Source organism: Hyla sarda, chromosome 9 (assembly GCF_029499605.1).
Source record: "Hyla sarda isolate aHylSar1 chromosome 9, aHylSar1.hap1, whole genome shotgun sequence".
NCBI classification, from domain to species: domain Eukaryota; kingdom Metazoa; phylum Chordata; class Amphibia; order Anura; family Hylidae; genus Hyla; species Hyla sarda.
In genome coordinates this window covers 173,915,590-173,928,057 of record NC_079197.1, presented here as the reverse complement: position 1 = coordinate 173,928,057, position 12,468 = coordinate 173,915,590, and the positions used below count along the sequence as shown (strand labels likewise).

Sequence of the window (12,468 nt, the reverse complement as noted above, 5' to 3'; positions counted from 1 at the left end):
GCTTCCCGGCAGCTCAGTCGGGCTGATAGGGACTATTGCGATAAAATCGTGATGTCCCGATCAGCTAGGCGCGAGCGGAGGTCCCCTTACCTGTCTCCATCTCGTCCGATCGGCGTTTGATTGCTCCAAGCCTCAACTACAGGCTTGAGCAATCAACCCCCTATTACGCTGATCCATGCAAATCTATGGCTTTGCAGGGATCAGGGTAAAAGATCAGTGTGTGCAGTGTTATAGCCCCCTATGGGAGCTATAACACTGCAAAAAAAAAAGTGAAAAAGTTAATAAAGGTCATTTAACCCCTTCCCTAATAAAAGTTTAAATCACCCCCCTTTTCCCATAAAAAAAATAAAACTGTGTAAATAAAAATAAACATGTCGTATCGCTGCGTGCGGAAATGTCAGAATTATAAAAATATATTGTTAATTAAACCGCACGGTCAATGGCGTACGCACACAAAAAAAGTTCAGAATAGTGTATTTTTGGTCACTTTTTATATCATTAAAAAAAATGAATAAAAAGCGATCAAAAAGTCAGATCAATGCAAAAATGGTACTGATAAAAACTTCAGAACATGGCGCAAAAAATTAGCCCTCACACTAGCCCGTCGCGGAAAAATAAAAAAGTTATAGGGGTCAGAAGATGACAATTTTAAACATATACATTTTCCTGCATGTGCCGTAGTTATGATTGTTTTCCAGAAGTACGACAAAATCAAACCTATATAAGTAGGGTATCATTTTAACCGTATGGACCTACAGAATAAAGAGAAGGTGTCATTTTTACCGAAAAATGTACTGTGTAGAAACGGAAGCCCCCAAAAGTTACAAAATTACATTTTTATTTTTTCTTCAATTTTGTCACACGACAAATTTCTTTTCCGTTTCGCCGTGGATTTTTGGGTAAAATGACTGATGTCACTGCAAAGTAGAATTGGTGGCGCAAAAAAATAATACATAATATGGAATTTGACGTGCAAAATTGAAAGGGTTATGATTTTTAGAAGGTGATGAGGAAAAAATGAAAATGCAAAAACAGAAAAACGCTGAGTCCTTAAGGGGTTAAATTGACAGTGGTCATATGTGCAAAAAAATGGCCGGGTCCTACACTGAAAATTGGCTGGGTCCTTAAGGGGTTAAGAGCTGAAAAAGTGGAACATTATGAGAATATGAAACTTCACTAATCTAAGGAAGCACATCGGGTCACGGTTATGTGGCAGTGGTGTCTCATTTTCAAGAAAAGCATATATGACAAATATTGATCTTGATTGATTTATATAAAATATATTTTTTAAACTGAATAACCCCCCATAACGATCTCCCAGATTTTTTCTAAGGCTCCTTTCCCACTATAAATTCTTTTGTTTTAAAGATCCATTATAATGGTCCGTTAACAAAACCATTAAAAACGGGCATTAAACGGCCATTACAAAAATCCCATTATAGTCTATGGGATTTTTACATTATCCGTTTTAACAGTCAAACCAAGAATCTTTTATTGAAAAGAATAATGATAGCAGTACAAAAGGCAAAAGATAAATAGTAAAATGCCTTTTCAGGCATAAAATCACATAATAACAGATAAAACAGAGAACATGGAGGTTACATCATCTCGTTGGTTCGCACAGAAACAAAGAACATAGCACATATGCATGGAAAACATTACAAATACAGGGTAATGTCAGGATCGGTCGTCCCAAACAGTTGCCTCAAGCACATATAATACCTAGGAAAATTCCCCGCCCCCCAGTTCAATATAGAGAAAGGCAATTCTGCATAGGTGGGCAATAAGAGGAGGCCTGCCATTCTTCCCATAATTTATCAAAATATTCCACCCTGTTCTCACGAATGGCAGACAATTTTTCACAAAGCATAATAAAGTTAACTCTATCGATAACCTTCTGAAATGACAATAACGGGGATTTCCATTGGGCCGCTATATGAATCCTGGTAGCCATAAGAATGAATTGAGCCATTCGAAAGGTGCGGAATGGCATCCTACTGGGTCTGTTGCTTAAAAGACAAAAAGATGGGGAACTGGGCATGCGGTCACCAAATAAATCTACCAGGACCGCATGAACCCTACTCCACAATTGCGCTACCGTAGGGCAGCTCCACCAAATATGATGCATAGAACCAGTAGTCTGACATCCCCTGAAGCAAAGAGGAGACACCGATGGGTATAGTGTGTGCAATCTAGAAGGGACCATATAGACTCTATGTAGGATTTTAATAGATGTCTCCATCAAGGAGACCTGCCAACTACCCTTACTAATAGCCGTGCAACAAGCATGCCATTGGGGCAAAGATAGGGTCACACGGAAGTCACGTTCCCAGGCTACCATGAAGCGCAGTTTAGTATCAGTAGGGGGAGCATTTAGATGAGCATAAATGCGAGAAAGCATGCCTGGCAATGTAGGACCATAAAGCAAGGCTGCTTCATAGAATGTAGTATGTACCTGAAAGCCCTTAGGTCCCAACGAGGAGTAATATGATAGGATTTGAAGGGCCCGGAAATATTCCCCAGGCGGGAGTGTATGTATAGAGCAGAGTTGTGTTATGGTGATCAATTCTTTACCCACCAGCAGGTCAGATAATTTAGTTAGTTTAGCAGAGCGCCACCAAGAATATAGAGCGGTGGAAATGCCAGGTTGAAAAGAGGGATTAGAAAGAAAGGGGAGGAGGGGAGGTATAGGGGACTGCAGACGGAATTTGAAGCGAACCAGACGCCAAAGAGACAAGGAAAACAGAGTGATTTGCGCCAAAGAGGAGAGAAGAGCTGAGACACAGGACAAGAGGACCACATCAAGGTGGAAAAAGAGTAGGGAGAGATAAGGGATGCCTCTAACCCCACCCATCTAGGGGCATTTTGCGTGGCGTGTGTGAGGGCCAATTGGGCTAGGCGAGCAGCATAGTAATATTTCAGCAGGTTGGGAACCGATAGGCCACCCACCCTTTTATGATAATGCATAACAGTCTTATTAATGCGGGGTCGTCTCCCATTCCAGATGTAATGGGAAATAGTGTGTTGAAGAGAGCATATGTCTTTTTTCACTACCGGGATGGGAAGGGAGCGGAACAAATACAGGATGCGTGGAAGAATAACCATTTTGCATACATTTATGCGACCTATCCACGAGATATGGGGTACCGTCCACTTAGTGAGATCCGCTCTAATAGAGCGAAATAGTGGAGGATAGTTTGCCGCATATAAAGCTTTAAGGGATGTAGTAAGAGTAACACCTAGATAGGACAGGCCTTGGGAGGAATCAATTGACGTGTCAAAGGTGGGACATTGCAATACATAACCTCCGATTTAGCCACATTCACCTTCAACCCCGACAGCCCAGCAAACCTATCCAAGAGAGTGAGTAAATTAGGTAAAGTAACTAAAGGATTCGTTAACGTCAGGAAAAGGTCATCTGCAAATAGACTAGTTTTATATTCCAGCGAACCCACCACAAGGCCCTTAATCTCAACATTGTCTCTAATAGCAACCGCCAAGGGCTCCATCACGAGTGCAAAAAGCGCCGGTGAGAGGGGGCATCCCTGGCGCGTTCCCCTCCCTATAGATATAGATGAGGGTGAAGTGGAGGGCAGCTTCAAGTAGGCCGTTGGGGCCGAATAAATGCAACGCAACATGCTAACAAAGGGACCCGAAATGCCAAATGTCGACAGTACCTGAAACAGGTAGGGCCACGAGACCGTATCAAAGGCCTTTTCTATATCTAGCGCTAGGGCGACCATGGGAGTTTTAGTTACATCTGAATAGTTGATAAGGTTTAAGATCTTCCTAATATTATCTGGGGCTTGTCGGCCTGGGATAAATCCCACCTGGTCTTGGTGGATAAGAGAGGGCAAATAGGAATTAAGTCTAGAAGCAAGAATAGAGGTAAGTAGTTTAGAATCAACATTAAGAAGAGAGATAGGACGATAGTTAGAGGGTAGAGTGTGGTCCTTAGAGGGTTTAGGCAGGACAGTGATCAAAGCATCAAGAAATTCAGAGGGAGGTTTGGCGCCAGAAAAAAGGGAGTTGAAAAAGGAAACAAGATGAGGAATTAGCAAAGAGGAAAAGGTTTTAAAGTAGGAGGCAGAAAATCCGTCCGGGCCGGGAGACTTGCCCAATTTAAGATGGTCAATGGCCCATTCTACCTCCTCCACCGTGATGGGTCCGTTCAAGGCCTCCCGGTCCAAAGCAGATAAAGATGGGAGAGACAATTGAGAGAAAAAGGCATTGAAAGAAGCAGAATAATTAGGGGGAGAAGGAAGAGCCGAGTAGAGGTGAGAATAGAAGGAAGAAAAAGCCTCATAAATACGATCAGGGTGGGATGTGCGGAGGCCCGGTCTCAACTGAACACTATGTACCCGGTTAAATGAGGAAGTTTTCTTAAGCATAGCCGCGAGCAACCTGTCAGGTTTATTAGCCAACCTATAATAGGTTGCACCCGTCCACCTCAAAGCTTTCTCAACCTTAGTAGAAAGCAGGGCATCCAATTGCAACCTAGTATCCGCAATAGACTTATAAAGATAGGGGGTAGGATCCTGCTGATGGGCAAAAACCAATCTAGACAATCTGGCCTCCAAGGCCGCCTGGACTCTAGACCTATCTCGCTTAATACCCGAGGCCGTAGAGATCAGGCGTCCGCGGATGTAAGCCTTATGGGCCAACCACGTCCAATGTGGAGACGATTGGGGGGAGCTATTTAAAGAGAAGTAGGAAGCAATATCACTCTCCAATTGGGCTTTAATTCTAGGCATAGTCAATAGAGACTCGTTAAGTCTCCACCTAAATGGTAATATGGGAGTGGACATAAAATTAAAGACTGACAATACCAGATCATGGTCCGACCATGACACGGGTACATGACGAGCATAGACCAGCTGAGACACCGTCGCAGCGTTGACCAAGATCCAGTCTATCCTCGTGTAGTGGCGTTGGACAGGGAAATAATAGGTATAACCTCTACTGGCACCGTTATGTTCCCTCCATGTGTCCACAAGAGAGTGCATAGCAAACAGACTGGATAATAGGCATTGTTGAGTCCCCGACCTACGAAACTGAACCGTATTAGAACGGTCCAACTTGCCGTTATAAACAAAATTTAAATCACCTGCCCACAACAATGTCTCATAAGTCAGGGAGTCAAGAATGGAACACATATATCTAAAGAATAAAATAGGGTTGTCGGTGGAGGCGTAAGTATTCACAAGACAGATAGTTTTCCCATACAGAGTGCCTAAAATAATTAGATAACGACCTTCAGGATCACATTTCGCCTCCGTCACCTCAAGTGGAAGGGAGTTGTGCAAGAAAATAGCAACTCCTCTACACTTAGTGGTAAAGGACGCCCTGTACATTCTTACAAAAGATTTATGAATAAAACTAGGGCAACAAGTCACAGTAAAATGCGATTCTTGTATACAGACTATGTCAGGTTTGAGGCGGACATATGTATGGAAAGCCATTTTCCGTTTGTTAGGGGAGTTAAAGCCCCTAACGTTATGTGATATTATCCTACACATAATGGGTAAAATTAAAAAAGCAAAATATAAAAGGAGAAGGCAAACCATCACCCACATATACTTTACAATAGGCGACGACCGATCCTGTTACACTGCCTCCATCACAAAAGAAAGGTGTAGCTGGTAAACCTCCTGAAACAAAAGAAAAGACAAAAACAAACCAAATAGAACAAATCAAAACAATACAATACTCAGGAAAGGTGGTCCAGGATATCATCTGAACCATCGTACTTCCTATGCCCCAATCGGGACAGGTGAGGCGCAACAGTCCACATTGCGTCTAGCCAGCTAAATAGGTGACCCAAGTAAAGGCACCAGGTCAGCCCAGAGAGGAGCTAGAAAGGTAAGGACAAGGGAAGAGACGAAAAGCAGGATGAGGAAGAGAGAGAAGCAGGAGCAGTCTAAAGAGGAGAACAGGGAAATCTAGAGGGAAAAAGGTGGAGGAAAGAAAAGAAACGTAGAGGATCAGAGTGTAGGTAAAAGGCAACAGAGACTAAGTCTCAAGTACACAAGTCCCGGGCAGCTTGGCAAAAAATAGGTGCGGATCCAACAGGTAAAGTCTCGCTGAGCAGGAGAATTCTCATATGCTTAGTAAACATTATAGAAAAATGGAAAGCAAGTGAATATCCACAGTCAGGACTAGAGGCCATATTGAAAAACAAAGAAAAACTCAATCAAAACAGGGGGCAAAAAGCAATCCACAACTTGCCAATGGGGGTGCACAGGTCACTTCAAGTAGGTTGGCGTGGCTCCCGTGAGGGGGGTCGGTCCCGCTTAGCCTGCGGTGCCCGAGTCCAGGTTCCCGACGGCCGAGGCACTCTTGGAGGCAAGGGGGGATTCTCCACTAATGGTACACGGGCTTGCAGCAAAATATCCTGTGCCTCTTGCAGGGAACGCACAGTATATAGCTTGCCTTTCAACTGGAACGAAATGGAAAACGGAAAGCCCCACTTGTATTTTATCTGCTCGCGTTGTAGAGCGAGGGTGACAGGACGGAAGTCCCTACGGCGGGCCAACATGGATGGAGCTAGGTCCGAATATATATGCACCGAGGGAGGCATCCCAGGGAGCACCGGCAAATTACGGGTCGCGGACAGCAGGACATCGCGGACCTCGGGGTAGTGTAGCTTGAGGACGACATCCCTGGGTAAGTCATGGCCTCTTGGCTTAGCTAGGGCACGGTGAATGCGGTCAAAACGGAGCATTTCCGGCTCCAACTGTGGGGCAAGCTCAAAAAATAAAGATGTTACCGTTTTAGAGAGGTCCACATCGGGTTCAGGGAGACCGCGTATCCGCAAATTAGCCCTCCGTGAGCGATTTTCGAGGTCCTCTAATTTGAGCTCAAAGTCCCGCAGCTGTGTTGTGTGGTCATCAATGTCCCTCCTGTCCTCCGCTGCGTCCGCCAGCACGTCCAGTTTGGCCTCGTTGTCTGAAACTCTCCTGCCCAAATCCTGCAGCTGGGAGGTAAAATCATCCACCGCCTTAGACAGGGCTGAGTGGAACATCTTCTTAATGCTCCGAAACATGGCCGTTGGTGTTAAGTCGGCGGGCTCTGCAGGCTCCTCCCCATCTGAAAGGCCTGCCGGAGAAGTGTCTCTCCCCGTCGCCATCTTGGAGCGGGCCCCGGAGCGGAATAAGTCCGGAATTGATTGAGAGAGGACCTGAGAATTGCGGAGAGATCCCCTTCTGCCTGATCAGGGCATATTCAGGAACCGATGGGTAAGTGGATCAGCGTCTTGGAGCCGAATTTCGGCGCTAAGTGAGGCTTAAAGACGCGTGTGGTGCGGACCTCACATCACCTACGTCCTACTCAGTGAGCCGCGCGCATGCGCCTACATTATCCGTTTTAACCCGTCATAGCCCATTATTAATAACAGACGTTATTTTAAGACGGGAGAAAGAACGGAAGAACTAGTGCATGCTGTATATTATTTACTGTATATTATTATCTATTATCAGTGCTGTAAAATATATACTGTATATTACCGGTATCTATTAGTTCAGTGACATATATACTGTATATTATTATCTATTATTAGTGCAGTGACATATATACTGTATATTATTATCTATTAGTGCAGTGACATATACTGTATATTATTAGCTATTATTAGTGCAGTGACATATACTGTATATTATATATATTATTAGTGCAGTGACATATACTGTATATTATCTATTATCAGTGCAGTGACATATACTGTATATTATCTATTATTAGTGTAGTGACATATATACTGTATATTATTATCTATTAGTGCAGTGACATATACTGTATATTATTATCTATTATTAGTGTAGTGACATATACTGAATATTATTATCTATTATTAGCGCAGTGATATATACTGTATATTATAACCTATTAGTGTAGTGACATATACTGTATATTATTAGCTATTATTAGTGCAGTGACATATACTGTATATTATTATCTATTATCAGTGCAGTAACATATACTGTATATTATCTATTATTAGTGTAGTGACATATACTGTATATTATTATCTATTATTAGTGCAGTGACATATACTGTATATTATTATCTATTATCAGTGCAGTGACATATATACTGTATATTATTATCTATTATTAGTGCAGTGACATATACTGTATATTATAACCTATTATTAGTGCAGTGACATATACTGTATATTATTATCTATTATTAGTGCAGTGACATATACTGTATATTATTATCTATTATCAGTGCAGTAACATATACTGTATATTATCCATTGTTAGTGTAGTGACATATACTGTATATTATTATCCATTATTAGCGTAGTGACATATACTGTATATTATTAGTGTAGTAACATATACTGTATATTATTATCTATTAGTGCAGTGACATATACTGTATATTATTATCTATTATCAGTGCAGTGACATATACTGTATATTATTAGTGTAGTGACATATACTGTATATTATTATCTATTATCAGTGCAGTGACATATATACTGTATATTATTATCTATTATTAGTGCAGTGACATATATACTGTATATTATTATCTATTATAAGTGCAGTGACATATACTGTATATTATTATCTATTATCAGTGCAGTGACATATACTGTATATTATTATCTATTATCAGTGCAGTGACATATACTGTATATTATTATCTATTATCAGTGCAGTGACATATACTGTATATTATTATCTATTATCAGTGCAGTGACATATACTGTATATTATTATCAGTGCAGTGACATATACTGTATATTATTATCTATTATTTGTGCAGTGACATATATACTGTATATTATTATCTATTATCAGTGCAGTGACATATACTGTATATTATTATCAGTGCAGTGACATATACTGTATATTATCTATTATCAGTGCAGTGACATATATATACTGTATATTATTATCTATTATCAGTGAAGTGACATGTATACTGTATATTATTATCTATTATCAGTGCAGTGACATGTATACTCTATATCATTAGCTATTATTAGTGCAGTGACATATACTGTATATTATTAGCTATTATTAGTGCAGTGACATATATGCTATATACAGTAGGACAAAAAGTATTTAGTCAGCCACCACCTGTGCAAGTTCTCACACTTAAAAAGATGAGAGAGGCTGTAATTTTCATCATAGGTTATAACCTCATCTATGAGAGACAGAATGAGAAAAAAATCCATAAAATCACATTGTCTGATTTCTAAAGAATTTATTTGCAAATTACGGTGGAAAATAAGTATTTGGTCACCTACAAACAAGCAAGATTTCTGGCTCTCACAGACCTGTAACTTCCTCTTTAACCCCTTATACGTCCAAGCATCCGACACGTTCGCGCATTTGGATGTATGCATACGTCCTAGCGATCTCCGGCACTGCCACGGGCAGCTCAGGAGATCGGCGACGGCACCCGGCTGTTAATCATAGCCGGAGTCTCGCCGCATCTGCCGAAGCTGCGATCGCGCCGGTCCCGGCAGCATTAACCCCTAGATGCCGTGATCAATACTGATCACGGCATCTATGGTGTTGACAGGGGGAGCGCTCTCTTCCTGTTCACCAACGGCGGCGCCGCGATACGATCGCTGGTCGCCGTTGGTTGCTATGGCAGCAGGAGGTCAGATGATGACCTCCTGTCTGCCTGCTACGGAAGCCTGTGAGATCCAACCAGAGGCTGTAGTGTGTGCAGCTGATCGGGTCATATTGTGCTGGAGTACAAATGTATTCATAGTATAACCTGTAAAAAATAAAATAAAAAGTTCAATAAAAGTATGAAGTGTAAAAAAAAAATAAAAAAAAATGCCCCTTTCCCAATAAAAGTCCTGTATTATCACCAAAAAAGATCAAAAACACAAATCATATACATAATAGGTATTGCCACGTCCGTAATGATGTGTACTATAAAACTATAATGTAAATTATCCTGCTCAGAATTTGCCAATTTTGGTACAAATAGCGGAATAAAAAAGATCACAAGATAACACTTAGCACAAAAATGATACCAATAAAAAGTACAGCTCATCCCACAAAAAATAAGCCCTTACTCAATGGCGTCGGACGAAAAATAAAACAGTTACGGCTGTTGGAAAATGAATGGCAGAAAAAGAATTTTGCTCAGAAAAGGAAAAAGGTAATTGCCAATACCGATAATGCCCAAAATCGTGATTATCCGCCGATAATATCGGCCATACCGATAATCGGTCGATCCCTAGTATTGACACAATTGTACTGGCCCACAGAATAAATATAACATCACTTTTACCGCACAGTGTACACCATATAAAAAAAAAATTTCAAAACGCCAGAAATTTTCCAGTCTTTCACAATATTTTGACGTTTTTCACAAAAGATGCTGCATGTGTCAACAAAAATGCACCAGTTATATAAAGTACAATATGTCACAAAAAACCATCTCAGAATCGCTCTGCTCAGAAAAAGCGTTCTAAAGTTATTACGATTTAAAGAGATACATTGCAAATTTAAAAAAAAAAGAGCCTGGTCATTGAGGTAAAAAATGGGTCCGTCCTTAAGGGGTTAAGAGTCTCCTCTGTCCTCCACTCATTACCTGAATTAATGGCTCCTGTTTGAACTTGTTATCAGTGTAAAAGACACCTGTCCATAACCTCAGTCACACTCCAAACTCCACTATGGCCAAGACCAAAGAGCTGTCGAAGGACACCAGAACCAAAATTGTAGACCTGAACCAGGCTGGGAAGACTGAATCTGCAATAGGCAAGCAGCATGGTGTGAAGAAATCAACTGTGGGAGCAATTATTAGAAAATGGAAGACATACAAGACCACTGATAATCTCCCTTGATCTGGCGCTCCACGTAAGATCTCACCCTGTGGTGTCAAAATAATCATAAGAAAGGTGAGCAAAAATCCCAGAACTACACGGGAGGACCTTGTGAATGACCTGCAGAGAGCTGGGACCAAAGTAAGGGTGGGTTCACACCACGTTTTGTACTTACGGTTCCCTTATACGGCTGGGAGGAGGGGGGGCAGGGTTTAATCGTGGCGCCCGCACTTAGCCGTATAGGGGAACCGTATTTAATGCGTGTCTATGAGCCGGACGGAGTGAACCGCAGCCGACCGTATTTTTTTGCCTACGGTCGGGAAACCGCATACGGCCGAAAACGCAGCTGACCGGAGGCTGCGGTTCACTCTGGTCGGCTCATAGATATGCATTAAATACGGTTCCCCTATACGGCTGAGTGCGGGCGCCGCCATTAATCCCCGCCCCTCCTCCCAGCCGTGTACGGGAACCGTAAGTACAAAACATGGTGTGAACCCACACTAACAAAGGCTACCATCAGTAGCACACTACGCCACCAGGGACTCAAATCATGCAGTGCCAGACGTGTCCCCCTACTTAAGTCAGTACATGTCAGAAGATTTTTTACAAAGCATTTGGATTATCCAGAAGAGGATTGGGAGAATGTCATATGGTCAGATGAAACCAAAGTAGAACTTTTTGGTAAAAACTCAACTTGTCGTGTTTGGGGAAGAAAGAATACTGCGTTACATCCAAAGAACACCATACCTACTGTGAAGCATGGGCGTGGAAACATCATGCTTTGGGGCTGTTTTTCTGCTAAGGGATCAGGACGCCTGATCCGTTTAAAGGAAAGAATGAATGGGGCCATGTATTGTGAGATTTTGAGTGAAAACCTCCTACCATCAGCAAGTACATTGAAGATGAAACGTGGCTGGGTCTTTCAGCATGACAATGCACACCGCCCGGGCAACGAAGGAGTGGCTTCGTAAGAAGCATTTCAAGGTCCTGGAGTGGCCTAGCCAGTCTCCAGATCTCAACCCCATAGAAAACATTTGGAGGGAGTTGAAAGTCCGTGTTGCTCAGTGACAGCCCCAAAACATCACTGCTCTAGAGGAGATCTGCATGGAGGAATGGGCCAAAATACCAGCAACAGTGTGTGAAAACCTTGTGAAGACTTACAGAAAACGTTTGACCAAATACTTATTTTCCACCATCATTTGCAAATAAATTCTTTAAAAATCAGACAATGTGATTTTATGGATTTTTTTTCTCATTATGTCTCTCATAGATGAAGTTATAACCTATGATGAAAATTACAGCCTCTCATCTTTTTAATTGGGAGAACTTGTACAATTGGGGGCTGACTAAATACTTTTTTGCCCCACTGTATTATAAACTATATCATATATTACAGTGACATGTATACTTTATATTATAGATGATATCAGTGCAGTGACATGTATACTGTATATTATAGATATCAGTGCAGTGACATGTATACTGTATATTATAGGTGATATCAGTGCAGTGACATGTATACTGTATATTATAGATGATATCAGTGCAGTGACATGTATACTGTATATTATAGGTGATATCAGTGCAGTGACATGTATACTTTATATTATAGATGATCAGTGCAGTGACATGTATACTGTATATTATAGATGATATCAGTGCAGTGA

At 41.5% G+C, this 12,468-nt stretch overlaps 1 protein-coding gene across 2 annotated transcripts in view; it reads left to right on the top strand.

The window, feature by feature from the left end:
• The window catches only part of FOSB (FosB proto-oncogene, AP-1 transcription factor subunit), a 43,659-nt gene that overhangs the window by 13,129 nt on the left and 18,062 nt on the right, over positions 1–12,468 (top strand). The window lies entirely within an intron of this gene.